The sequence below is a fragment of the Macaca nemestrina genome, chromosome 13, assembly GCF_043159975.1.
Source record: "Macaca nemestrina isolate mMacNem1 chromosome 13, mMacNem.hap1, whole genome shotgun sequence".
In the NCBI taxonomy this organism is placed as follows: Eukaryota; Metazoa; Chordata; class Mammalia; order Primates; family Cercopithecidae; genus Macaca; species Macaca nemestrina.
Window position 1 is genome coordinate 112481885 of NC_092137.1, and position 27392 is coordinate 112509276.

General features: G+C 41.6%; 1 pseudogene; it reads right to left on the reverse strand.

Moving 5' to 3' along the window:
• LOC105490325 (protein ILRUN-like) overlaps positions 1–20675 on the reverse strand; it is a 29971-nt pseudogene extending 9296 nt beyond the window's left edge.
• Positions 20676–27392: the final 6717 nt, after the last annotated feature.

The following is a 27392-nucleotide window of genomic DNA, read 5'->3' on the forward strand; positions in this document are numbered from 1 at the left end:
GAATGATACACACACACACACACGTATATATATATGTATATGAAAATACTGAAACTGGCCCGATTGTCCGATAGAACTGATGTCAACTGATGTTTATGATTTATTTTGAATAAACATAGAAACGGACCTTCCCAGTCTTAAAACTTGAGAAAGTTACATTTGTCTTAGCTGAGCTTTCCTCTCTCAGGAAACCAACCATCAGGATTCCCACATACTATCAAGACACTGAAACTTACCAGTCACTGCATCTGGACAATGGGATGCCAGACCCTTCACCCCTCATGATTGCCTATAAGACCACCTCTTTCCTGTTGACCAACTCCTCTTTCTTGCCCCTCCCTAATTCCTATTTTTCCACACAGTGGTTACATTTCTTACTCATTATACAGATCCCTAATTTTAGTGGGTTGAGGAGGTGGATTGGAGAATGATCTCCAGTCTCCTCAGCTGCAGCACCCAATTAAAGCCTTCTTCCCTGGCAAAACATGTCTTAGTGATTGGCTTCCTGTGCAGCAAGCGGCAGGACCTACACAGAACCCCTGGTATTTCAGTAACAATGCTCTGAAAAAAAGAGAAACTGGATTTGATGTTTATATGTGTATAGATACATATACACATCCATATAAGTGAATTCACTTATGTTTATGTTTTGATTATTTTGCTTTAATTCTGGAAGCACATCCTGTACTTTGTCATGTCTTCCTTAATTTTTTGAAATGACTTTTAGTCTTTGATTAGCCACTTATATTTCAAAAGTTTGGATATTTATTTTATATTTATGAGGTAATATTTTGAAAGGACAGATGAACCTGAATCAATTGTCCTCAAGTAGATAGTCTATAACATTGCCATTAAACCATCTGCTTCCTGCGTTTTTTAAAGACAAGGCTTAAAGGACATTTGAGGACACACAGACTTGATACAGTAAGTAATACTATGCACTTTAAAATATCTTTTGTATTCCCTTAAAACAATTTCTTATTGTCACATTATCATTTAATCACCCTATAAAAGGCAGTGGAGGGCTGGCATATCACTGCTTTGTGTATGAGACAATTGAAGTCCATAAGGGAAGGAAATTACCCAACCCCAAATCATACAGTATATAATGGCAGAGTTCTGTTTTCTAAAACTCTCTGACTTTGTCTCCCAAAGTGAAGCTTATTTTACCTGATCACTGAAAAACCAAGAAATCATTGCAAAGAGCTCCCAAGTCTATATGTCCACCAATAATTGTGTATCACTGATTTCTACCACTCATGGATTTTCAAACATACAAAAAGGTTGTAATACTATTGCATTCAGAGTAGCTTTCACACAACACATAATTTCTAAGTCGATGGATATTGAAATAAAAAGAGGTCCTCATGATGGAAAGGTTATGAACCGTTGCCATTAATTACTGAATCATTCAGGATGTGCTAGGTCAAGTGCAGTAGAAAACAACCCCAAAATCTGTGATGTAAAACAATGTGGCCCACTTTTCAGTCAGTGTGAGTTGGCTGGGACCTCCACTCCACATCTTCCTCTTGCACCAGGTCTGACTAATAGATCAGTTACTACCATCTGGACCATTTCCATTTACTACAGCAGGGGAAGTGAGCATGATAAATTATGCACTGATTCTTAAAGCTCCGCCTGCAATTGGCACCTGCCAATTCCGCTCATACTTTAGCATTTGCCAAAGCGAGTCACGTGGCCACCACTAACACCAAGAGGACAGGAAAGTACAATCCTACCATGTGCCAGAAAGCCAGGAACATTCTGGTGAGCATATTAGCAACTCACCACAACCACATTAACTCTTGAACTGTGGTTGTAGGACAGGGGACACCAGGACTTTCCAAAGGTAGATTGCGGGATGCTAGAGGAAGAATTTTATGATTAATACTCCTGTATAATCTAGTAGTTCTTAAACATCTCAATTTTAATGACTCACTTTCCTCCACTATGTTTTATACCACATATCATTTTTCCACCAAAAAAAAAAAAGAAACTCAAATCCTTAGAATCCTATCCAATGTGCCCTTCATCTCAGATCTCAGACAGAGACCAGAAGTTGAAACAAGCAATGCAGTGAGAAGAGCTTACCTTTTTCAGTTTGCCGAACAGAGTTCTGGAGCCGTCTCTTCATCTCCCTTTGATACTTGCCAAACTTTTCGTTTGAGAACACTGATGTCACTACAGTTCATTCTGCATTCTGATCTCAGAGTCATTGTGATAAATGTTTTCACTCTACTCTCAAACCACACCGTTTCACACACTTTTAAAATTAAGTTGTAGACAATCTCTAGCTTTTTTCACATGAAAAGCCCTGTTATCTTTAGACTATTCAGATGTGGCTGCTGAAACAGATATAATGAGCTAATTCCAAGTAGCCACATGTAGATTTTCTAACTGCATATTACTATTTCATGTGCTCCATGGCTAAAGGTCCTCCATCATTCATAGCAAGCTAACTGACACTAGGATAGTCATTCTCCCTGAGTGACTCCAGACGGAGTCTGTTAAAATGCAGATTCCTAGGCCCCGCCCCAGCTTTGCATGTTTATGGAGGGGAGCCAGGAGTCTGTGGTTTTCATGAGCACTCCAAGTGACTCTTATGAACACTTAAATTAGAGAGGCACGGCTATGGTATAATCTAAACAACAGAACTCCATCTTCTATTGAGGGATACATGGGAGAGATCTTGCAAAGAACAAGAGGTAGAGATCTAAAAGATTTTTGAGCTTCCTTGCTCAATTTAAGGGGCAGTCCTGCTGCCTTGCAGTGAGAGAGTCCACGGGGGACAACAGTTCCTTTCAGTGATGCTGGTAAATAATTTTGTCAGACAACTAAGTGCCCATTCATTTCAGAAAATGAAGCAGGAATTCAAAGGCTTCCAAGGACACCCTCGATTATTTATATTGTAAATGGTATGAAGCCTATATCCAGAGTTTTAAAAACTGTTTACATCTTATAGTATCAATTAACAAATACTGTTAATCTGAAGGGTTTTCTTTTTCCAGCTTATTTTTTAACTCAGCTCAAATTGTTTTGTTTAGTTGTGAAGTGGAATCTCTTGCTTAACTTTAAAATAATATTAGTTCAAAAATGTTAGATGCACAAAAATGTTAGATGCAAAAGTGGTGGTTAAAATTTGGTCTTTCACCAAGATTCCTTGGAGAAATGGCCAAATGCAGGGATGGAGCACAGAAAGCACAGATGATCCTGGAATATATCCTTGTGCCAGAAAATATGAGTGTTCAAGGGATGATGGGGCATGGCATGAGACACAGGAGAATCTCACTGGCCAGATCACGGCGAATGAGTGGTAAGCAGAGTGGGTCATAATCCACCGAACAAAACATGAAGCGAAAGGTGCACATAGGCAGAAAGAGACAATGGAGAAGGGTAAGTTTGCCTTTACAACAGATAGCCAACTAATAAATATAGAAGGCATAATGCAGTTAGAAAATCATCCATGCAAGCTACAACTAGTAGATGAAAGTTTAATGAGGAAACAGATATTGGCACTGTCTCATAGTATCACCCCAGAAATTACTTATGAATTCTAAAGTGAAAAATAAAAACTTTGAGGTGGAAAACACCGGCAGATGCCATGTTCACCAAGCAATCAGATCTCGCGTTACTGATACTATAGGACACACTAGCATCAAGTACCTTCTGATAAGATACTCTGAGAGGATCACACATCGCTTCTGAAGTGTTCTTGCCAAAAACATATGACATAAATCTAATTATGCAAATATATCCTAAAAACCCAAATTGCAGGATATTCTACCATGTAACTGGCCTGTACTTGAAAACAATGTCAAGGTCAAAAAGCACAAAGACTATTCCAGATCCAAGAAGATTAAAGCGAAAGGACAGCAAATGCAATGCATAACTCTGGGTTGGATCTTGGACTGGGAAAAACAATCACTAAAAGGACACTCTTGGGACATTTTACAGAATTTGAACATGAGCTATGGATTAAATTATGTCATTGTATGGTGTTAAAATTTGGGATTGTATCTATTCTGTAGTTAGTTATTCTTTGGAAATATACAAAAGTATTTAGACATTAAGGGACAATTTACTCTCAGAAGATTCAGAAAAATAGAACAAACAGAGAATCGTAAAGCAAATGTAGCAAAATGTTTAATAATTCATGAATCTAGGTGAAAGGGATCCAAGTATTCTTTGTGCCATCCTTGCAACTTTTCTGTAGGTCTGAAATTATTTTAAAATGAATATTTTAAAAAGTACTTTTAGAGAAAAATCAACCAACTGCAATGTCTAGGCTTATTTTTATACCAAGTGAAACAAACCAACTCTAAACAGATATATTTGACACAATCAAGAGAAGTTGAACACGGACCAAGTACTACACGACACCAAGGAATTATTGTTGACTTGGGGGCAGTGATAAAGGTAATTATGTTAAGAAAAAAGTCTATATTTAATATGAATATATCTTGAAATAGTGACAGGTGAAATGATATACTGTCTAGGATTTGGTTGTCTTTAGATTTTTAAAAAATACTCCAGGAAAGAAAAGGTGTGGAGATAAATGAATTAAAATCAGCAAGCTATTGGCAATTCTTGCAACAAGGTGGTGGTTACACAGGGCTTCATTACACTCTTCTCTCTTCTTTGCTGTATCTTTGCACTTTTCCATAATAAGCTTTTTAGAAGTTAAAAAGAAAAAGAAAAATGCCTCCCTGAAATATTTCCCTGCTGAATGACTTCATGTAATATGATCAGTAATCCAGTTTTTGTCATTTTCTCTTCAACTCTGTTTTGCCATTTTATTTTATCTTATATTATTATTATTATTATTATTATTATTATTATTATTTGAAATCAAGTCTTACTCTGTTGCCTAGGCTGGAGTGCAGTGGCAAGATCTCAGCTCACTGCAACCTCCGCCTCCTGGGTTCAAGCGATTCTCGTGCTTTAGCCTCCCGAGTAGCTGGAACTACAGACGTGAGCCACCACACCCAGCTAATTTTTAAATTTTTAGTATAGACGGGGTGTCACAATGTTGGTCAGGCTGGTCTTGAACTCCTGACCTCAGGCGATTCGCCCACCTCAGCCTCCCAAAGTCCTGGAATTAAAGGAGTGAGCCACTGCGCCCAGCCTGTTTTGCCATTTTTGTTTCTTTTCTTTTTTTTTGAGACGGAGTCTCGCTCTGTCACCCAGGCTGGAGTGTAGTGGCATGATCTTGACTCACTCCTGGGTTCACACCATTCTCCTGCCTCAGTCTCCCGAGTAGCTGGGTCTACAGGCACCTGCCACCACGCCCGGCTAATTATTATTATTATTATTATTATTATTATTATTTGTATTTTTAGTAGAGACGGGGTTTCACCATGTTAGCGAGGATGGTCTCGATCTCCTGACCTCATGATCCACCCGCCTCAGCCTCCCAAAGTGCTGGGATTGCAGGCGTGAGCTACCACCCCGAACCCTGTTTTGCCATTTTAAAGAAAGCAATAGTTCTCTGTAAAACAAAAAATGTATGCTATTCACGTGCTCTTGTATTTCTAGAGAAATGTAATGATGAGACAAATATTCCAAACATTCGTGCCTACACAATCTGTTCTTTTAGTGACAAATCTCTTGACATGTGTCTGGGATGATTTTGCTTATCTTCCACTGAGTAGCTCCCACGTGACAGGTGTGTCAGTCCCCAGAGGCATGAGGCTGAGACACGATCCGGGTATAAGGAGACACATGTTCTAACCATGAGGTATAGCAGAGACTCTATGCAGAGGTGGGCACCCAGCAGAGTGGAGGCGGCGTGGCCAGCATCGGCCCAGGCCACAGGCATCAGTAGGTGTCTGCAGAGGCTGCGCCAGCACCCAGCGGCAGGGGCCTCAGTTCCCCCAGTGGGAGGGGTGTAGGTCAGGGCCAGCTTTCTAGGAAACATAAAGCTTGCGATGAGTCTTAAAGATCAGTGGGAAGTTCCTTGCCAGGTCCTATACTTGAAGGAAAGTCATTCTTAGCAAAAGGTACAGGTGTGAGCAAGGGCCCTGAAGCAAGAAGCAATCCAGCAGCTGCAAATAAATCTTCCAAGCAGGAAAGCAGGACGAGAGAGGCAGGGCGGGAGGGGAGCATAGACCAAAGAAAGAGTGTCAGATCGCAGGGCTGGACTGGCACGCCGACGAGGGCCCCTCACAGGATCCCTGGAGAAGAGCCTGGAAGGGACAAGGCCAGTGGCAAGGCGACAGGGCAGAGGCGAGGGCCCCGAGTCTGACCTGAGGGACTGGTCACCTGGGAAGCGCCTTACTGAGCTGACGAATGAGACAGAAGAGAAGGTGGGGGGCGACTAGGACCTGCAGAGTCCTGGGTAGGTTGACCCTGTCACAAAGGCCAGCAGAAACTTCCAGTGATATCAGGAGAGGGCCCGAGGCAGGAGGGAAGAGCAGGACCCACAAGGACGGGAAAAGGAGAGAGCTGGGGAAAAGAAAAGCTGCCCTCAATCTGGCTTTTGACTACCAGCTTGCTATTGTCAAGTAGGTTCCCAGAATGTGGGAGTGAGTTTGTGACCTAGAACCATACAGTACTCTGCGATTCCTCCACGGTGGCCCCATTCCTGCAACACTGTAATTGATCGAGCTATAAACCCTGTGAGTGCTGAGAACCAGGCATTCTTCTCCGTCTCATGAAGAGTTAAAAGAATGTGGCACGAATTCCGCATGATGATGCCCGCAATGGTTTCCAGCAATCTTTGCGCCAATTCTTCAAGGATATCTCCCCAAATAACCTGCATTTCTGAGCTCATAGTCATGAGTGCATAAATCATTAATATTAAAATTCATCTTTTTTACAGTCTGTTTCAAACTTCACTCTCCTCCCACCCACTGACTAAAGACACGTTTCCTAAGTATCTTATTACAAGAATACTTTTAAAGGAGACCATCACATCTTAAATTTCAAAAGCCATTTACTGATCTGATATTTGATTGCCTTTTCTCTGAGGAGGCTTTCCTCAGTGCATTGAGAGGAGGGGACAGCTGTGACCTCAGTTTACAGAGGCCTCTCGGTTTATTACTTTCACTGCATCAGTGGTGTGAGATCAATATAACTACACTGGGAATTAGAAGCCCTAGGTCTGAGCCACAGGCGCTCCTCAAACACCTGTGATTCGGTTAAGTTTCTTAAATTCTTACAGTCTCGGTTTCCTCCTCTGTGTTTGTATGAGGTTCCTCTGGCTGCTGTCAAATTTTTGCAAGCGCGGTAGCTTAAAACAACAGATCCATCATCTGACAGTTCTGAAGGTGAAGAGCCGCAGTAATTCTCTGTGGGCTAGAGTTAGGGTGTCTGCAGCCCCTCTGCAGGAAGGTAGCATCTGTGTTTAGAAATATTTCACTTTTCATAATAATACTGGATGTGGAGAGATTTACATTCCTAAACGTTGTTCAATATTTTTAAGCTTCTCAAGCAGCTCTGACCAATAGAAATATAATGTAAACCACATATGGAACTAAAAATTGTCTAGTCACCACATTAAAAAGTAAAAAGAAATACAGGTAGAATTAAATTTAGTAACATTTTACATTTAATTTAATGTACAAGCAACATCACCTCAACGTACAGTTAAGATAAGTTAATGAGATATTTTATATTCTTGTTTGAGGTATGAGGTTTACATCTAGAGCCCACCTCAGTGCACATTCTCGGCATTATAAGTGCTCAAAGTCACTCAGATGACAATTGGCCACTGTATCGGACAGCACAGTTTTAAAGGGTACTTCACTTTTATTAAACAAACACTTTACATAATTCAGAAGGGCTCAAAATTTAAACAGCATTATATTTAATGTACATTTGCTTCTCTTTTTTTTGAGATGGAGTCTTGCTCTGTCACCCAGGCTGGAGAACAGTGGCACAATCTCAGCTCACTGCAACCTCCGCCTCCCGGGTTCAAGCAATTTTCGTGCCTCAGCCTTCTGAGTAGCTGGGACTACAGATGCCCGCCACCACGCCCGGCTGATTTTTTTATTTTTAGTAGAGACGGGGTTTTGCCATGTTGGCCAGGCTGATCTGGAACTCCTTACCTCTGGTGATCCACCCGCCTTGGCCTCCCAAAGTGCTGGGATTACAGGCATGAGCCACCACGCCCGGTTCACATTTACTTTTAGAAATCACCACTGATCATTAGTTTGTTTACGACAGTTGAATAAGAGCTACATACAGCATGATTTGTCTCCCTTTAAACAATTGTTGGGCTTATACTAGTTAAAGATCAATGTGTTTAATTCCCCAGAATATAAATTAAGTTTATTTTCCCCCCTTTCACAGAAGTTCATTCTGTGAAGGAAACTATAAGCGCACAAAAAGTAACTCAGGCTCCTGTATGTTGATAGCTTATACCACTTTGAATTGAATCTTTGCATCACCCATCATAAGTAATTTATCTTAATACGATTTCAGTCTTCACTAATGACATTTAAGCACCTGGTTTTACACGAGCTGGGCTTATTAGCTCAGTAGAGAAAACGCTATGTTTAGGAGTCTAAGACTTCTAGTTAAGGGAGTAGACTTGACATATAACCTGAGGACTCATCCCATAAATGCAAGGTATGAGCAGGACTCTATCAGACGGGAAAGGTGAGGGCAAGTGGGTAAAGGTAAATCTATCAGTACTGCTAAAAACAGCCTAAAGTCCACACTTTAAAGTTGCTGTCTGGTGGTGTTATTTATATTGAAAAAAAAAAAAAAAAGCACATCATTATTTAGAAAATAAAGCCACAATACATGTCATCAGGTTCCTGTCAACAAAAACACAGCAACCAGATGGTGTATGATTCATTTTTCACAAGAGTATTTTTAGATTTGTTTCTACTTGTGCTCCAACTGTTCCATGGCACATTTTGAGAAATAAAAGTGCACAAGAGTAAAGGGTAAATAGGAAGTACAGTGCTTAGTATCACCTCGTTATTACCCAGTTCAAAGTTCAGCAATCACTGCTTATCGTGCTAGAAAGAACGAGGGGTCTCTATTTTTGGATAAATGCATTCTACTAATGGATATTACTTTTCTCAGTTTAGAATATGCATTACCCAAAGTGCAAATTAAAACTTCAATACTCAAATTTTCTTAAATTGTCTTTCCCTGAGACTGTTGGACTTGCACTGATAAGTATTAATAACAGCAGTACTTACTTTTTAAAAGCCGCCTTTCATTTATGCTTTCATTCAAGGATAATGTGTAATGTTTACTTCTGATTTTGGTGGAATTGTTTCAGGCCAACCTCCTCATTGTTAATAACTAGAAAAGCTGGAAATAATAAAGTAAATATCTCTATGAAGATCCCAGAGAGATGGGAAACCCAGGAAAGTCAGTCCAACATGTGATCTGACTTTTTCTCCTGGAGACGTTTGCCACTCAGACAACACAGACAGAGAAGCACACAGTCAGGACAGAGAAAAGCCGCTGAGAAACTAAGTGTAACTTGACACAATCCCAAGGAACTGGTGGGAAAAATAAAGAAGGATGTTTTCTTTCAGCAAAAACAAGGAACCCTAATAGACACCCGGGCTTCCAGTTTGGACCTTGGAAGGGGTAAACCCTAGAGATAGGGGTGCCAGAAATAGACTATCCTCCCAAAGAATGAGGCCCAGGTTCAAGTCGTCTCACTCTCTGATTAAAGGACCCACCCTTCTGTGAGAAACAAAAGTAAGCCCTCTCTTGAGGAAGATAACATCATACAGAGATTCAAATTAACTACAGCTATTGTGGAGACAGAAGTGACTCCATCTTGGATGCTAATCTGCCATGTTGACTTCTGATTAGCCCCAGTCCCGTGAATGCCTCCTGGTTCCTACTTTATTTACTGTTCTTAGTGTGAGAACAGGTACTCAACATAAATCCTGCCTTTAGATCCAAAAACCCTTGATGTGGTCACCCAGATTGTAGGCCACAACGCACACGGCATCCTTGCCTGTTCTGGAGGGTTGCCTTCAGTTGTCTCTATAGAGCACATACCCCTTGCCCTATGGTATGTAAGCCCTGAGTTTGGGAAGTAATGGTATGGAAATCTACCTGTCTTACAGCCGCTTGAGACCACGCTTCCATCCGTAAGTTTCCTAATAAATTGCCCTCCATTGACAAACTAGATTTGTCTGCTTAGTTCTTTGGTTTCTTGGGTCTTACCACGTTTGAGAGTCACTTTGTATAGGTAACTCCTTCACACAGCAATTATACATAGCATACATACTCACCTGGCGTTTATATAAAATAATCAGGGACACAAAAAGACAGATAATCAAATATGGAATTTAAACCCTGCTAACAAAGGAATCCTAGGCCTAGATGGCTCTACCTGTGAATTCCTATAAATGCTTATGAAAGAAATAACAAAAATATTATATAAATTTCCCAGAAAATATAAAAAGAGAGACTATATTCCACTCATTAAATGAGGGTAAAACCTGAATATTAAAATCTGTGGACATCAAATGAAATGAAAATTACCAATCAAGCTTTTTCATGAACAGTGATGCAAAAACCTCAAAGAAAATATGAGAAAATATAGCCTAGCGATGATTTTAAAAATCACAACCAGTTGGAGTTTTCATGAAATGCAAGGTTGGTTTGATGTTTGCAAATAAAACAATGTATCTTACCACATTAATAGAATAAAGAAGAAAAATATATGACCATATCAGTAGTGCATCAAAAACACTTGGTAAAAACAAACATTTACTTTTTTTAAAAGCACCACAAACATACCTCAGGGAAAGGACACTCTCTTCAATAAACAGTGCTGTAAAAATTGGATATTCATATGCAGAAGAATGAAACTGGACCCCTTTCTCTCACCACATACAAAAATCAACTCAAAATGGATTAAAGACTTAAATGTAAGACTCGAAACTATAAAATGATTAGAAGAAAACATAGGGGAAACACTACAGGACTTGAGACTAGGCAAAGATGTTATGGCTAGGACCTCAAAAGCACAGGCAACAAAAATGACAGTAGAATGATGGGAGTTCATTAAACTAAAAAGCTTCTGCACAACAAAGGAAACAATCAACAGAGTGAAGAAACAGCCAGTTGAATGGGAGAAAATATTTGCAAACCTTTCATCCAACAAGGGACTAATATCCAGAATATACAAGGAACTCAACTCAACAGCGGGGAGAGAAAATCCCATTAAAAAGGGTGCAAAAGACATAAATAGACATTTCTCAAAAGAAAGCACACAAATGGCCAGCAATGAGTTTATGAAAGTTTATGATAAAATGTTCAGCATCACTAATCATCAGGGAAATGCAAATGGAAACTAAAACGAGATAGCATCTCACCCCAATTAGGATGGTTATTATTAAAAAGACACAAAAATGTATAGATGCTAGCAAGAATGCAAAGAAAAGGGAACTCAAATACTGTTGGTGAGAATGTAAATTAGTACAGCCACTATGAAAAACAATATAGAAATTTCTCAAAAAACTAAAAGGAGAACTATTGTATGATTCAGCAATCCCACTGCTGGGTATTTATCCACAGGAAAGGAAATCAGCATATAAAAGGGATATCTGCACTCCCATGTTTACTGCAGCACTATTCATAATAGCAAAGATGTAGAATCAACTGGGATGTCCATTAGTGGATGAATGGATAAAGAAGATGTGGTACATATACACAATGGAATACTATTCAGCCATAAAAAGAACAAAATCATGTCATTTGCAGTAACATGAATGGAACTAGAGGTCATTATGTTAAGTGAAATAAGCCAGGCACATAAAGACAAATGCTGCATGTCCTTATTCATATGTAGGAGCTAAAACAATTGCTCTCATGAAGGTAAAGAGTAGAACGATAGATACCAGAGGCTGGGGAGGGTGTGTGGGTAGTGGAGGGGGGTGGAGGGGAATAGAGAGAGATTGGTTAATGCATACAAACATACAGTTGGAAGGAATAAATTCTAATGTTTAATAGCAGAGTAGGATGACTATGATTAACAACAATGTATTGTATATTTCAAAATAGCTAGAAGAGAAGACTAGAAATGCTCCCAGCACATAGAAATGATAGATACTCAGGGTGATGAACACCCCAATATCCTGACTGGATCATTACATATTTTATGCATGTAACAGAATATCGGCTATACAAATGTTACATATCATTTATAAAAATCATCAGCAAACTAGTAATAAAAACAAACTTTCTTAACTTGGTAAGGAATATTTATAGGCCAGGCACAGTGGCTCATGCCTGTAATCCCAGCACTTTGGGAGGCCAAGGCAGGCGGATCATGAGGTCAAGAGTTCGAGACCATCCTGGCCAATATGGCAAAACCCTGTTTCTACTAAAAATACAAAAATTAGCCAGGCGTGGTGGCAGGCACTTATAATCCCAGCTACTCAGAAGGCTGAGGCAGGAAAATCATTTGAACCCAGGAGGCGGAGGTTGCAGTGAGCGGAGATTGTGCCACTGCACTCCAGCCTGGGCGACAGAGTGAGACTCTGTCTCAAAGAAAAAAACTAAATAAAAGGGACTTTCAACTCCCTATTCCTCCCCACTGCACTCCCTATATTTATAAGACACAATCTCCGAACCACAATAGTCTTGTAAAATTGAATGCCAATAATTTCAGTCTAAAGTACTAAATGATAATAAAAGCCTTCAGTAACAGAAGCTTAAGGCATAATCCCTTGTGGGAGTAATTATAGTTTAAGTAGAAACAACTTTAATCTTTTTTAACTACCTAAATTAATAAAATTAAAATCATGTAATCATAAGCAGTTGGGTTATCTGAGAGTAGATAATAATATCTGCCCAATAACCTCTAATTTAGCCACAATATTGCTCATCCCTGAGTAAGTGTTCAAAAGAAAAAGCACAAGCAAATGGGGCTTAGGTAGTCATCCTACCCAATGACTTTCAGAAGTTAGTCCTCAAAACTGTTGTGTTCTGAGATAGCTCTACACCCACCTTTCAGCTAACAACTTGAGAGGCATCAAAAAGCAATTCATCTAGTCTTTGCCATTTGAAAAATGAAGAATCTGGGCTCCAGAGAGTTGACAATATCTACATTCCTGGACCAAGAATGATGATACCTACTTCTAAGAAGACATAAAAATTTACTCAAAGGTCTGTCTCTTTTAGTTTGCAAAGAATTTTTTAAAAATACTCTTCCAAATACCATAAAATCTGACCACAATTATGCTATTACGGAGGACAGATTTCCATTTACTGTGGAAATATTTGTGGGAGGGGCTCACGAGCTTCCAAAGAAGTGATGAAGACATAAGTTATAATCTGGATCTTTGGGTTTGGCCGAAAACCGAAAAGCAACTCCTAGGACCGTATTTAATGCCATAACTTTCTATTGCCATGCTACCATGGAGCCCAAACTTCAACTCTTTGTACTGGAAAACATCCTTCTACTGAGTAAGCTTTATTCCTAGGGCCCAAACACAATAAAACCATACAAACAGAATTTGAATCTAATACCCTCAAAGCACTTTGACAATGTTTTTAGCCAAGTTGCACTACTTTAAAAAAAATGGCAAAAGATTAGCCAAAACAGCCTTAATAGAAGTATGTTTAGGGAGCTTCTGTCTTAGTCTGTTTGTGCTGCTATAACAGAATATCACAGACCTAGGCTAAGTGTTCATGCCTGCAATCCTCACCCTCTGGGAGGCCAAGGCAAGGGAATCACTTGAGCCCAGGAGTTTGAGACCAGCCTGGGCAGCTTAGTGAGACTCCACCTCTACTAAACAACAACAACAACTTACAAGATTAGCTGGGTGCAGTGGCGTATGTCTGTAGTCCCAGCTCCATGAGAGGCTGAGGTGGGAGGATCGCTTGAAACCAGGAGTTTGAGGCTCTAGTGAGCTATGATCACGTTGCTGCATTCCAGCCTAGGCAACAGAGTAAGACTCTGTCTCTGTTTAAAAAAATAAAAAAAGAACACTACTGACTGGGTAATTCATAAAGAATAGAAATCCAAAGTCATAACATCAAAAAACGAAAAGAACAGAAATTTATTTTCTCAAAGTTCTGGAGGCTGAAGGCAAGAAGGCAAGAGAGCTGAATGTTACATGAAGTCTCTTTTATAAGGACCTTAATTCTTTTCACAAAGGAAAAGCCGTTATGGCCTAATCACCTCTTGAAGGCCTCACCTCTAAATACTATCACATTGGCCAGTAAGTTTCAACCTTTGAGTTTTGAAGGGGACACATCCAACCATAGCAGTCACACTAGATGTGATTTAATATTTCTCTAAAATAATATTTCATGACATTAATAAACTGCATTAAAATCGGTTTTTGTCATCTTTCATGAATATAGGAAATTATGACAAAATGTAGAAGAATGGCTATGGTTGTAAATTCAAAAGAAATCCCCAGATTGTAATTTTGTCAATTGGCCCTGGTGTTTTATTATTATTGTTGTTGCTGCTGTTCAACTGAATTAGTAAATAAAAGTACTTGTTTTTGTGGAAATACTTTTAGATTGTGCATATTAGAACAATTTTGTCAGACTAGTTTACTTATTTTTGCTAGCTAAGTGGTCTCACTGACCAACCAGCTAGTCACAAAAAATTAAACACGCAGGGCCAGGTGCGGTGGCTCACGCCTGTAATCCCAGCACTTTGGGAGGCCAAGGCAGGCGGATCACGAAGTCAAGAGATCGAGACCATCCTGGCTAACGCAGTGAAACCCTGTCTACTAAAAACACAAAAAATTAGCCAGGCATGGTGGTATGCGCCTGTAGTCCCAGCTACTCAGCAGGCTGAGGCAGGAGAATTGCTTGAACCCGGGAGGCAGAGGTTGCAGTAAGCTGAGATTGTACCACTGCACTCCAGCCTGGGCAACACAGCCAGACTCTTTCTCAAAAAAAAAAAAAAAGAGAAAAGAAAAGAAAAGAAATTAAACGTAGAACAGAAATTGTACCTTAGTCTCATCTCACTCAGTCATCTTGCTAACCTATGTTGTTAATTACAAAGAAGACCAGTCAAGAGATGTCAGTGAGCACTTCCACTACAAAGCTACTTACGTCTGCATACTTTTCCTCTCTGCTTGGAAGTTAAACAAAAGCAAAAGAAAAATGAAAAATAGAAATAATTTCCAGACGCTAAAATATCTGGAAGAAATGTCAAAAATAGATGTCACGTGGAAGAAGACAGAAAAATAATGAGCAGGTGATAATGAACCCTGCAAAGGCACAACTCAGAATGAACCATTAAAAATCTATGCTATGCTATAGATGTAAGTGGCTCACTCTAGCAGGAAAAGACTGTATCCATCCTTTGTAGCAATGGTTGAGGATACTGGAGCAAGTACAGCCAGTAGAAGAAACATTGCTAGACTATGTTTGATTCATAGAAGCAGAGGAAAGAATCATATGCCCGATCAATAGTTGCTGAAGCAGTCTTCCTTTTTGGTGGGAGAACTGAGAGAGCCTTTGAGTTGTGAAGCTTAGGAAACCAACCTGGTCTTCCCCTTCTTTTCCTCCAGTTCTCAACACTCGTCTACACACACACACCACACACACACACACACACACACACACACACACAGATCCTCTGCAAATAGCTGGCTCATAAAAAGCCAATTAGTTCAACAGTTTTATGGATATGTGGAAAAATAAAATTTTTCAAAAGAACTACATAACACTGATATAAAGATATTATAAGAACAAATATTTTAGGCTTAGCATGGTGGCTCATGCCTGTAATCCCAGCACTTTGGGAGGCCAAGGTGGGCAGATCACCTGAGGTTAGGAGTTCATGACCAACCTGGCCATGATGGTGAAACCTGGTCTCTACTAAAAATACAAAAACTAGCCGAGCCTGGTGGCGCGTGCCTGTAGTCCCAGCTACTCAGGAGGCTGAGACTGGAGAACCGCTTGAACCCAAGAGGCAGAGGTTGCAATGAGCCAAGATCACACCACTGCACTCCAGCCTAGGTGACAGAGCGAGACTCTATCTCAAAAAATAAAAAAAAGAATAAATATTTTTAAAATGCATCAAAGCAATTAACTTTAGTAAGAAAAACCAGAAACAGAAATGCAAAATTTCAGGGAAGATATCCACAAAGAAGTAAAAGAAAAGACTCATTACAAATTTAAACACAAAATTAGATGACACATAAGGAGATCAGACATTCTAAGAAAAAACATTAGAAATGTATATATATAGTTACAAACGAGAACAGAGAATATAATGAAATGAATATGTCAAAAAATAAAACGAATTACATAGAAAAATAACTGGAAGACACATGAAGATGACTAAAGAAATTTATATTTTTCCCGAAGAAGAAAACTAAAACGATAAACCACCAAAAAAGGTAAATATTGAAATCAAGAAATGTTCCTGAAATTCAAGAGGACTGGCATCTGTATAAGGCTCATTGTTCACTAGGAAAAAATGAGTCCAGAGTGGTCAACATTGAAGCATATCTCAACAAGAAGAACTACAAAGCACTGCTGAAAGAGATCGCAGAAATGGAAAAACATTCATACTCACAGATTGGAAGAACTGATACTGTTAAAATGGCCATACTACCTAAAGCAATCTACAGATTCAATGCTATTCCTATCAAACAACCAGCATCATTTCCACAGAACTAGAGAAAACTATGCTATCCATATGAAACCAAAAATAGCCCAAATAGCCAAAGCAATCCTAAGCAAAAAGAACAAAACTGGAGACATCACATTACCTGACTTCAAACTATATAACCAGAACACCATGGTACTGATACAAAAAGACATAGACCAATGGAACAGAAAAGACAACCCGGAAGTAAAGCTGCACATCTGATCTCTGACAAAATTGACAAAACAAGCAGTGGGGAAAGGGCTCCCTATTCAATAAATGGTGCTGGGATAGCTGGCTAGCCACATGCAGAAGAATGAAGCTGTACCTGTACCTTTCACCACATACAAAAATTAAAGATGGATTAAAGACATAAATATATTATTTAAACGATAAGAATCCTAGAAGAAAACCTAGGAAGCACCATTCTGGACATCAGCCTTGGGAAAGAATTTACCACTAAGTCCTCGAAAACAATTGTAACAAAAACAAAAATTGACCAGTGGGACCTAATTAAACTAAAGAGCTTCTGCACAGGAAAAGAAACTATCAACAGAGTAAACAGACAACCTACAGAATGAGAGAAAAATGTTCACAAACTATCTGACAAAGGTCTAATATCCAAATCTATAAGGAACGTAAACAATTCAACACGCAGAAAAATAATCCTGTTAAAAAGTGAATTAAACATATAAACAGACACTTCTTAAAAGAAGACATACAAGTAGTCAACAAATATATGAGAAAATAATCAACATCACTAAATTATCAGAGAAATGCAAATCAAAACCACATTGAGATAACATGTCACACCACTCAGAATGCTATTATTAAAAAAGTCAAAAAACAGTTGATGCTGGCAAGCAAGGCTGTGGAGAAAAGGGAACACATATACCCTGTTGATGGGAATGTAAATTAGTGCAGCCACTGTAGAAAGCAGTGTCTGGAGATTTCTCAAAGAACTTGGAACTGCCATTAGACCCAGCAATCCTATTACAGAGTATATATGCAAAGGAAAATAAACTGTTCTACCAAAAAGACACATGCACTTGTATGTTCATCACAGCACTATTCACAATATCAATGCCATGGAATCAACCTAGGTTCCCATCAACAGTAGATGAGATAAAGAAAATGTGGTACGTATACACCATGGACTGCTACACAACCATAAAAGGGAATAAAATCATATACTTTGCAGTAACATGGATGCAGCTGGAGGCCATTATCCTAAGTGAACTGAAGACCACATGTTCTCACTTATAACTAGGAGCTAAGCATTGGGAACGCATAGTTATATTCATGGGAACAATACACACTGGGGACTACTAGATGGGGGCAGGAGGAAGGAAAGTTACTGGGTACTGGCCACCACAGTGGCTCATGCCTGTAATCCCAGCACTTTGAGAGGTCAACATGGGTGGATCACTTGAGGTCAGGAGTTCGAGACCAACCTGGCCAACATCTCTACTAAAAATACAAAATTAGCTGGGCATGATGGCGCACACCTGTAATCCCAGCTACTTGGGATGCTGAGGCAGGAGAATCGCTTGAACCCAGGAGGCAGAGGTTGCAGTGAATCAAGATCGCGCCATTGCACTCCAGCCTGGGGGAGAAGACTTTGTCTCAAAAAAACAAAACAAAACAAAACAAATATACTATTGGGTACTCACTATCTAGATGATGATGAGATTGATTATACCCCAAGTCTCAGCATCACACAATATACCCATGTAACAAAGCATGCCCTGAATCTAAAATAAAAGTTGAAATTACTTTAAAAAACACACAAAGAAACACACACACAATGTAAATATATAATTCAAGAAAGGTTCCTGAAGTTAAAGAAAACTGACATCTATGTGAGGCTCATGGTTTGCTAGGAAAATATTAATCCAGAAGGGTCAACACTGAAGCATGTCATAGTAAAAGGCACACGCACATACACACACACACAAATGACCCATAAAGGAATACATTTGTCTGGTCACAAAGAGATTTAATGCTAAACGATAGTAAAACAACATCTATAAGATACTCAGAGGAAGAAAGTGTGACCCACGACCCATATAAGCTGCTCTCAAAAATAAAAGCTACAGATGAATTGCTTTAAACATGAAAAAGCTCAAACAATATTCCCGTGAGCCTTTTTGAAGACACTTCCAGAAGACTGAACAGTAGTCAGGCAAGAGCTGATGGGGGAGATGTGGGCAAAAGGACTGGCGATCAATATCAAATATATTTAACTTTAGTACTAAGGCTGAAACCTCTAGGCTTCAGAATTTGAAGTGAGAAAATAGTATGTAAATACTATACATGATGACAAAAACTTGGGCGAAAAGGGGGGGGAAAGTGGGTGTGGATGTGCACCGATACAGAAGAGAAAGAAATGTATTGTGGGATTTATAAGCAATAGCTGAGAGTCAGAGGATTTTATTTAAAACCAACAAATCATGTAATAAAAGTCTAAGCATATTTAACAGTACAAAAATAAATACTAAGAAAGATACTATTGGTTAATATTTGGTAGTAGAGGAGAGATAGAAGGGAAAACAGTAATTATATTGCATATTTTAGGTGGGAATAAGGTATCATTAAAGAAAAAGAGGATTAAAGTTATTACATAATGGTATAAATATAAGGCTAGACACCACAACACAAACACAGGCATTACTGAAAATCAAAACTACGCACACACACAAAAGAACAGACAAAACCAACAATATAGCGAACAACCTAAAGAATAACTATCAAAGTAGAAAAGCCAACAAATGAAAGGACAGAACTAAAAGAAAATATCTCTTTTTTTTTTTTTTTTTTTTTTTTACATACATACTGTTTCCTCAAAACTAGTCTGTTCTGCTTCTTCCTCTTCTCCCAGGATGAGGGGGTCAGAGTCACGGGCCTGACCCGTGACTTCTGTCTTTTGTTAATTTTTCTTCTTGCTGACACGAATTTAAGACTGGCCGAAGAGGGCTGGGTGCGGTGGCTCATGCCTGTAATCCCAGCACTTTGGGAGGCTGAGGCAGGTGGATCACCAGGTCAAGAGATCAAGACCATCCTGGCCAACATGGTGAAGCTACATCTCGACTAAAAATACAAAAATTAGCTGGGCGTGGTGGTGCGTGCCTGTAAGTCCCAACTACTTATAGGGAGGCTGAGGCAGGAGAATTGCTTGAACCCGGGAGGCAAAGGTTGCAGCCTGGGCAACAGAGTGAGACTCCATCTCAAAAAAAAAAAAAAAAAAAAGACTGGCCAAAGGGGTAAGGCCCATGGAGCCCCTCACTGTAAGTAACTACTGATAAGCTGTTTGCGTGACCGCTGGGAGACAGATTTACAGAGTTCTGTGACAGTCCGCTCTGACCTTGCTCAGTTTGGCCAGGAGCAGGAGTCCCTGTGTTTTTGCAGATCGAGTGGAACTCGGAACCCCCAGGGTCTTATAAGTTGTTTTCATCTGATTGTTGGTTCTTTTGGAAAGAGGCAAAAGGGTTGAAGTTTCCGTCTACCTTGTGATGTGGCTGTGGGTTGAACTTTGTTTCAAAAGATGACAGCTGCTGCATTACTCCTAAAAGTCCACCCACCTCCACACTGAGAATCCCCCAGATGCCATCTCCATAGTAGAGTCCTGTAGCAGTGCACATCCGTCACTGTCCCTGATACATTCCTGCTCTGCCAGGGCTGCACATCTGGACAATAACATCTGTAATCTCTTGGGGCTCTAGCGATCTCACCATCACCGTGTTCACGTGTCCAACTTGGTCTCCCCTGACATATTGAAGACAAACCCCTGGAGGCCAGCCTCTGCCCCAGAATTCTGGATCCACAATGTTTTTACAAACTGAGTATCAGGAGGTATTGACTACCCTTTCTCTGTGGTGACATCTTCGACAAAGGACATAGAGGGCACACTGATGTTTGAGCTCTCAAAGTCATAAGAGGCACCAATTGCTGCTTGTAGGTTCCAGTTGGTCCTGTCCAGGAAGAAGGCGCAACTGGCAGGGTTAAGCTGGAAGCCAAGCAGCCTCTGGAACTCGGAGATGAGCACGTCCTTGGTGGTGGTGCTCAGGCAACTGAACTTCTGCATCAGCCCGGGGTCCAGGTCCATGTCAATGCCCTCCATGGCAAGGAGCCGGACACCCGCTTCCCCGCCGCCTCACAACCGAGCTGCCACCAGGCCGGGGAACTAGGAGGGGGCTGGCTGCTAACTAGCGTCGTGACCCTGCTCCTTTGAGGTAGGCCCCGGGCCTCTCACAGTTTCACAGGGGTAAACTCACTCTGCCACTGACTCTCCCCACCCCCACCCCTCCAGCTCCACTGCCTCTCGCCTCTCCAAAAGCAAATACCTTATCAAGTTAATTCACCTTATCAAGTTAATTATCAAGTTAATTCACCTATTAAACACTTATCAAGTTCATTCACCTATTAAACAAAAAAGATGTTCAGATTATATCACAACGCAAAACCCAATTCTACTCATATAGAAACATACAATTGCTAAAAAAAAAAAAAAAAAAAAAAAAAAAAAACAGTAATTATAGTTTGCAGTCAAGCTATATAGACTGGGGCTGCAGCCATTTGGAGGCTCCTGGATCCCTTCCAAACTCATTCATGTGATTGCTGGCTGGTCCCAATGGCACTGAGGGCCTTATTTAGTTCCTTACTGTGTAAGCATCTCCACAGAGCGGCTTGAGTGCACTTCAGGCCACTTGCCTGCCCCGAAGCAAGTGATCTGAGACACAGACAGGAAGAAAGAAAGAGAAGAGAAAGAGGTGAGAGAGAGAGACAGTGACAGAGACAGACAGACAGCTCAACATGGAGGCTGTAGTCCTTTATAACCTAATCTCAAAAGTCACGAATCATTGCTTCTATATTCCATTCACACAGATAATTTATTCACAATCGCACAGATTGACATGGGTAAAAAGTAGGAGGGGCCCACTCAAGGATGTGGAGACCAGGAGGTGGGGTCTTTAGGTCATTAGGGCCATTTAGAGACTCCCTGTGAAACACCACAGACCCTGAGTGGAGCGGAGGGAAAGGATGCCTAGAAGCATCCTAGACTGCTGTATGCTCCCAAGGAGGCTGGGCCGGGCTACCAGGGGTGGCCCTTGGCAGAGTGCCGCACCTCCCAAAAGCAGGGCTGTCCCATCACCCCTGCAACGCCTTGCCCTGGGCCGGAGCAGCCCTGGGAGGCTCCCTCTCAGCGAAACCGTGACCGCTGGATCCAGAGCCTGCAGCTGGCCAGGCGCGTTCTCACTGCCTCCGTGGGGACCACGGCGCACAGATCACACTCCCGCGCTGCCCGTGTGGTTTCATAAATCCTTAAACTCGAATGCTCGATGGTCATCCTAACCTGACCATTTAACCAGTAGACACATGTTTAAACTCTGAACCCCCCTGAGCTTGTGCTTCTTATTTCGTAAAATGTCGATAATGGTGATTGCCTCCGACATAGGAAGGGGAATCCCAAAGGTGCAGTTTGATGTAGGTCTCCTGCCAAGTGAAAGCAATCGCCGTCGTGATGAAGACAATTTACGTGCCTCATTAAGCCATAAAACTTAGGGCCAAACCTCGGGAAGCGATGCCAGCCCGCTGCGCTAGTCCGGGAGGGTCCTGCGGAAGATGCGCGATGCCCTCCCGAGGCCCGGACGCCCCGCAGGAGATCTCTGCCGAGATCGTGGTAAGGCGCGCTGGGGACACCGCCGTGGGTGCAAGAGCAAGCATGTTGTGGTAAGGAACAAGCAGAGTCCTCGGGAGGCAGAGAATGTGAGAGGTGCCGAGTTCGACACGAAAGGAATGAAGTGCGCTATTCCAGCCACCTCGCCACCCGCAGTGGAGACCAGCGGCTCTTGAGCTCATCTCTGCCTGGCACACGTGAAGCGCGTGGCATATGGCCACTAACAGTGGGTGCCTTAGAGCTTTGGCGAGAGGCCCGCGGATGGAGGCGGTTGCCATGGGCCCCTCTGGACCCCAGGCCCTGCTGCTGTCTGCGTTAGCTACACTACCTCCCACCTGAGGGCTTTCTCAGGCAGCAGGAGTGACAGATAAAGATCCCCGGGGAAGCCTCCAAAAGAAACCAGAGCCCCCCCAGAGGGAACAGGCCACCATGCCCACTGTGATAACCGGCCTGATGGAGGAGTTCTTGATGCCTCTCTTCCCTCCTGGCTTCCCTTCCCGCTCTCCTGCCAGCGTGTTCTGGGATCGCCTCCTAAACAAACTGCAGCTTGTCTCGGGGTCTGCTTCCGGGAAAACCAAGTAAAGACAAGAGTGTAATCCTACGGCCCAGGAGCGTCTCACCTCACCACGGGCGTCTCTGGGCTGAGCATCAGGGTAAACAAAATTCCTGCACTCCCCGCGTCATCCATTAGTCGGGAGTCTTTTCTCAGCTGAGACCGGCGGAAGCAATCAAGACAGGCAATCCACGATGCTGTGTGTGTCCCTGAAGCACAATTGTAGTATCTCCAAAGGAGAAGAGCAAGAAAATAAGTATTTTTTACCTTATGCCATTTCATTCTCAGAAGGGCTCCAAGAGCCTAACTGGATGCAGAAACAGACTCCATCAGGCTCTATAACTTGGCCTTGTTCAAGGCTGGAAGCTGGACACTGACCCCAGGTTTTCTGATTTCACCCTTCCCTTTGCTGTGCCAGAGGTTCCCCACAGGTGGTACCTGGACCAGCAGCATTAGCATCTCCTGGGAACTAGCTAGAAATGCAAATGTTCAGGGTCACCCCAGACCTGCTGCATCAGAAGCTCGGGGGTGGGGCGGGCTGTCTGTGTTCCACAAGCCCCTGGGGGACTCTGATGGTCACTTGAGGGTGAGGTCCACATACTACAACACGTTCTTCCAATAGCAAGGTCATTTTTGTTTTTAAAGACCTAAAAGGATGGTATTTCTATACTTGGCAGGGATGATAAGATCATCATATCATAGTATGAATTTATTTCCATTTTTCCTCATTTTATTGAATGAGACATAGATACCCACCAAGCAGAACTGGGTTCTGTCATGGACACAGGAGGTGGTCTAGGAGTTCCAGGGCTGGTCCAGATGACATATTTGATATTAAAGGCAATTTACCTAATCTATGTGTCCCAATTTATACCAAAGAAAACATAATACCAAATCTGACAATACAGTCATAAAACAGAGTGCTTAATAAACATGTGCTGAATGAATACATAAATTGCATTGACTGAAGGCAAAGTGGCATTCATTACTGAGTTTCTCAGTCCCTGCGTGGATCACATGAAAGACTTAAGCCAAGAAATATGAAAATGGTTTGTACAGCAAATCACGTAAATAATTAGAAGTAGCAATATAAGGATAGCATAGTGGTTACATGTGTGCTAAAAGCTAGGTCTGCTTGGGTTTAAATGCCAGCACAGACACTTACTAGCTAACTGACCTCAGGCAAGCTACTTAACCTCTGGCTCTCAGTTTTCCCAGCTTAAAAATGGCATAGGCCAGGTGCAGTGGCTTATGCCTGTAATCCTAGCACTTTGGGAGGCCGAAGTGGGTGGATCACGAGGTCAAAAGATCAAGACCATCCTCACCAACATGGTGAAACCCTGTCTCTACTAAAAAGACAAGAATTAGCTGGGCATGGTGGCGCATGCCTGTAATCTCAGCTATTCAGGAGGCTGAGGCAGGGGAATCACTTGAATCCCGGAGGCAGAGGTTGCAGTGAGCTGAGATCACACCACTGCACTCCTGCCTGGTGACAGAGCAAGACTCCATCTCAAGAAAAAAAAAAGAAAAAGAAAAAGAAAAGGCATAATAGTGACAACAATTGCAAGAGATTAAATGAGCTAATCCCTACTGTTCCAATACCACTGAGAAATTTGCCCTGCCTTGCTTAGGCAGAATTAGATTCTCTCTCCCAAACTCAACGTTCTGTTCATAGGACCAAGGACTACACCAGTGGGTGCCACAGTAGCACAGGAATAAAATACAGGCTACCCAGTTACATTTGAATTTCAGACAGACTAGGAATAATTTTATAGTATAAGTATGGCCCACATATTGCAAGGAGCATGCTTATACTATAAATATACTAAAAAAAATTATTCCTAGCTTATCTGAAATAAAAACACAATTCAGCATACTTTTTTTTTTTAAAGCAGGTAACTCTAATTTATCATCCCCACTTCATTTGAGAAGGACTATGGCTTACCTAACATTATATCCCTGGAACCCCGTAGAGTTCCTTGCCCACAGTCAGCCATTAATAAATCTTTGATAAGTGGGTGAAGAGGAAATATTTCCATGAAAGGCTATTGGTCCCCACATTGGGCAGTGTCAGAGTTTCAAGACATGACTGTCAGGCCCTTTGACTTGAGTAGGTGGTTTTGGTCTTTAGTTAATCCCTAGAAACTACTAGTAGGAGAATAAATATGCCTAAATTGCACGCTGTAAAAACAGGCATTTCCTGCCAGCATAACATAGGATCCCGTATTAGAGAACAGAGCCAGACATCCATTCTTCATTTAAGGGCTTTCTCTGTACTATGTCCTGGGCTAAGAACAAGGGACTTATAATCTAAATATGAGAGAGAAAATAAGATTAATACAAGAAAATGTTGGCGTTAAACAAAGGGAATTGGGGCCTCAAGAGTATCAAACGTTCACTGAAAAGAGAAACTGTTTCTCTTTTCAAAGCAGAGAAAATTTATCTTGACATGTGCGGGCCTTAGGGGTTTGCATCTTCCTTTCAAAACAGAGTGAAGCAGCTCAGATCTCTAGAGCTCTCCTTCCTCCTGAGACTGTGAAGCCTGGGTTCCTGTAGCTAACAGACTTGAGTCAAACCCTGGGAATCAGCTTTCCTTATATTAGACATTTCTTTTTCTTTTAAGGTGAAACTAAACTCATTTTTTGAAACTGTATTCTTTCCTGAGATGTATCAAATCAGGAGCCCTTTGCTATCTTTTCCTGCTTCATAAGTCTCTATGCTGTTTCAGGAATAGGTGACCTTGGATTATATCACCGTGCTAAGAAGGGTAGAACATGGCAAAGCTGTGGAAGAAAAAAGGGGAGGAAAGGGCCCTGAAGAGGACAGAGTGTCCTGTGCTTTACCATCAGAACTAGCAAGCAGCCCCATCCATAGCATCAGAGATGCTCATATAATAGTAGAACTTGTAAAAAAAAGTAATTAATTAGATTCGGTGGCTCACGCCTGTAATCCCAGCACTTAGGGAGACCGAGATGGGTGGATCACGAGGTCAGGAGATCGAGACCATCCTGGCTAACATGGTGAAACCCCATCTCTACTAAAAATACAAAAAATTAGCCAGGCGTGGTGGCAGCCACCTGTAGTCCCAGCTACACGGGAGGCTGAGGCAGGAGAATGGCATGAACCTGGGGCGCGGAGCTTGCAGTGAGTGGAGATCGTGCCACTGCACTCCAGCCTGGGCAACAGAGCGAGACTCCGTCTCAAAAAAAAAAAAAAAAAAATTAGATTTATGACAGGCCTTCAGTAGTCATGTCCTTGCATGGGGCTAAGTCAGGGAATTACAGGCATGAAAAATTAATCAGTCCCTCAAAAAGGAAGCCACATGTGGAGACACGGATGAGTTTCCGGGATGGGAGAAGATTTGATGTTTCGTATTTAGAGATGGTTTAATGCTGAGTGAAAGAGACTTGTGCACAGACAGAGATCTTCAAATTTCCCAAGACATTTGTTCTTTTTCCACCATCACTGGAGTATCTCATGATTCATCTTCTGGGAAAGCATGAAGTTTTGAAGGGCTTAAATGTGGTTAAATCTCAAAAAATGGTTAACTTCTGTTACCCAAGATTTTAATACATACATAAACAAGAAGCAAGGGACTGTTTCCGTGGCTGATGAAAAGCACAGACGTTCCAATCTGGAAAGGCTCTTAAGGAACATCTTTTCTGAGTTTTAATTTTAGAAATAAGGGAACTGAGACCCAGAAAGGGCGAGGACCCCGCATAACCTGATCACCCCATGATCACCCAAGTGCCCCACCAATCCCAGTACATGGGTACATAGTGAGCAATACATATTTGAGGAATGAATGCATGAATCTCATTGATTGAGGGCAAGGTGAGACATACTATAGTTTCTCAGTCCCTCTCAGTATCTTGTTTTGCTTCTCAATGATTACTCAATATCACCTAAAGAATACAGGCCCACAGTGAATGGTCTTTTAAAATTGTCCTGCCTCTGGTGTGTAAAATAAGAGGCTTTCTCACATCAAATTCATCACCATGGTGCTTGAGCATTTCCAATAAGCCGGGGGTCAAGGTGTTTGTCCATGTGACTGTTTCTGCATCCGGAAGACACACGTCCATCTGAGTGTCTATCTGTAGGTAATGATCGGGAGGCACTTACAGCGCTGATGGCACACAGCTAGTTAGAGGCGAGGTTGGACTGGACGCCTGGCCTTCTAACCCCAGACCAGGGCTTCATCAACGATTCCCATTTGCTTCTCGGCTTGTAGAAGACAGAGATCTGTGCTCCTCAAACAGCTGCCTCTGAGTGGGAGGAAAGAGTATGCAGCATAAGGGATTAAGTAACAGACTCACCAAACAGTCTCATCTTTACCCTAAATAGCATTACCTTTCTATATTTACTCATTCAGTCATCAAACATGCTCTGAAGGCCCCCTCTGCACCAGACCGGATGCCAGGGTGGCTCTGCCTGGATCCAGGGGGCTGGGCATAGCGCCTGCTCTGCAAAAGCCCACACTCCAACAGAGAGAGAGGGCTAAAGGCACCAAAACGATCCAGGTGCTCCAGCGCGTGAAGTTTTGAGTCACACTGTATATGAAGCACAAAGAAGTAAGTACATTTGATAATCAGGGAAGGCAGGAGAAG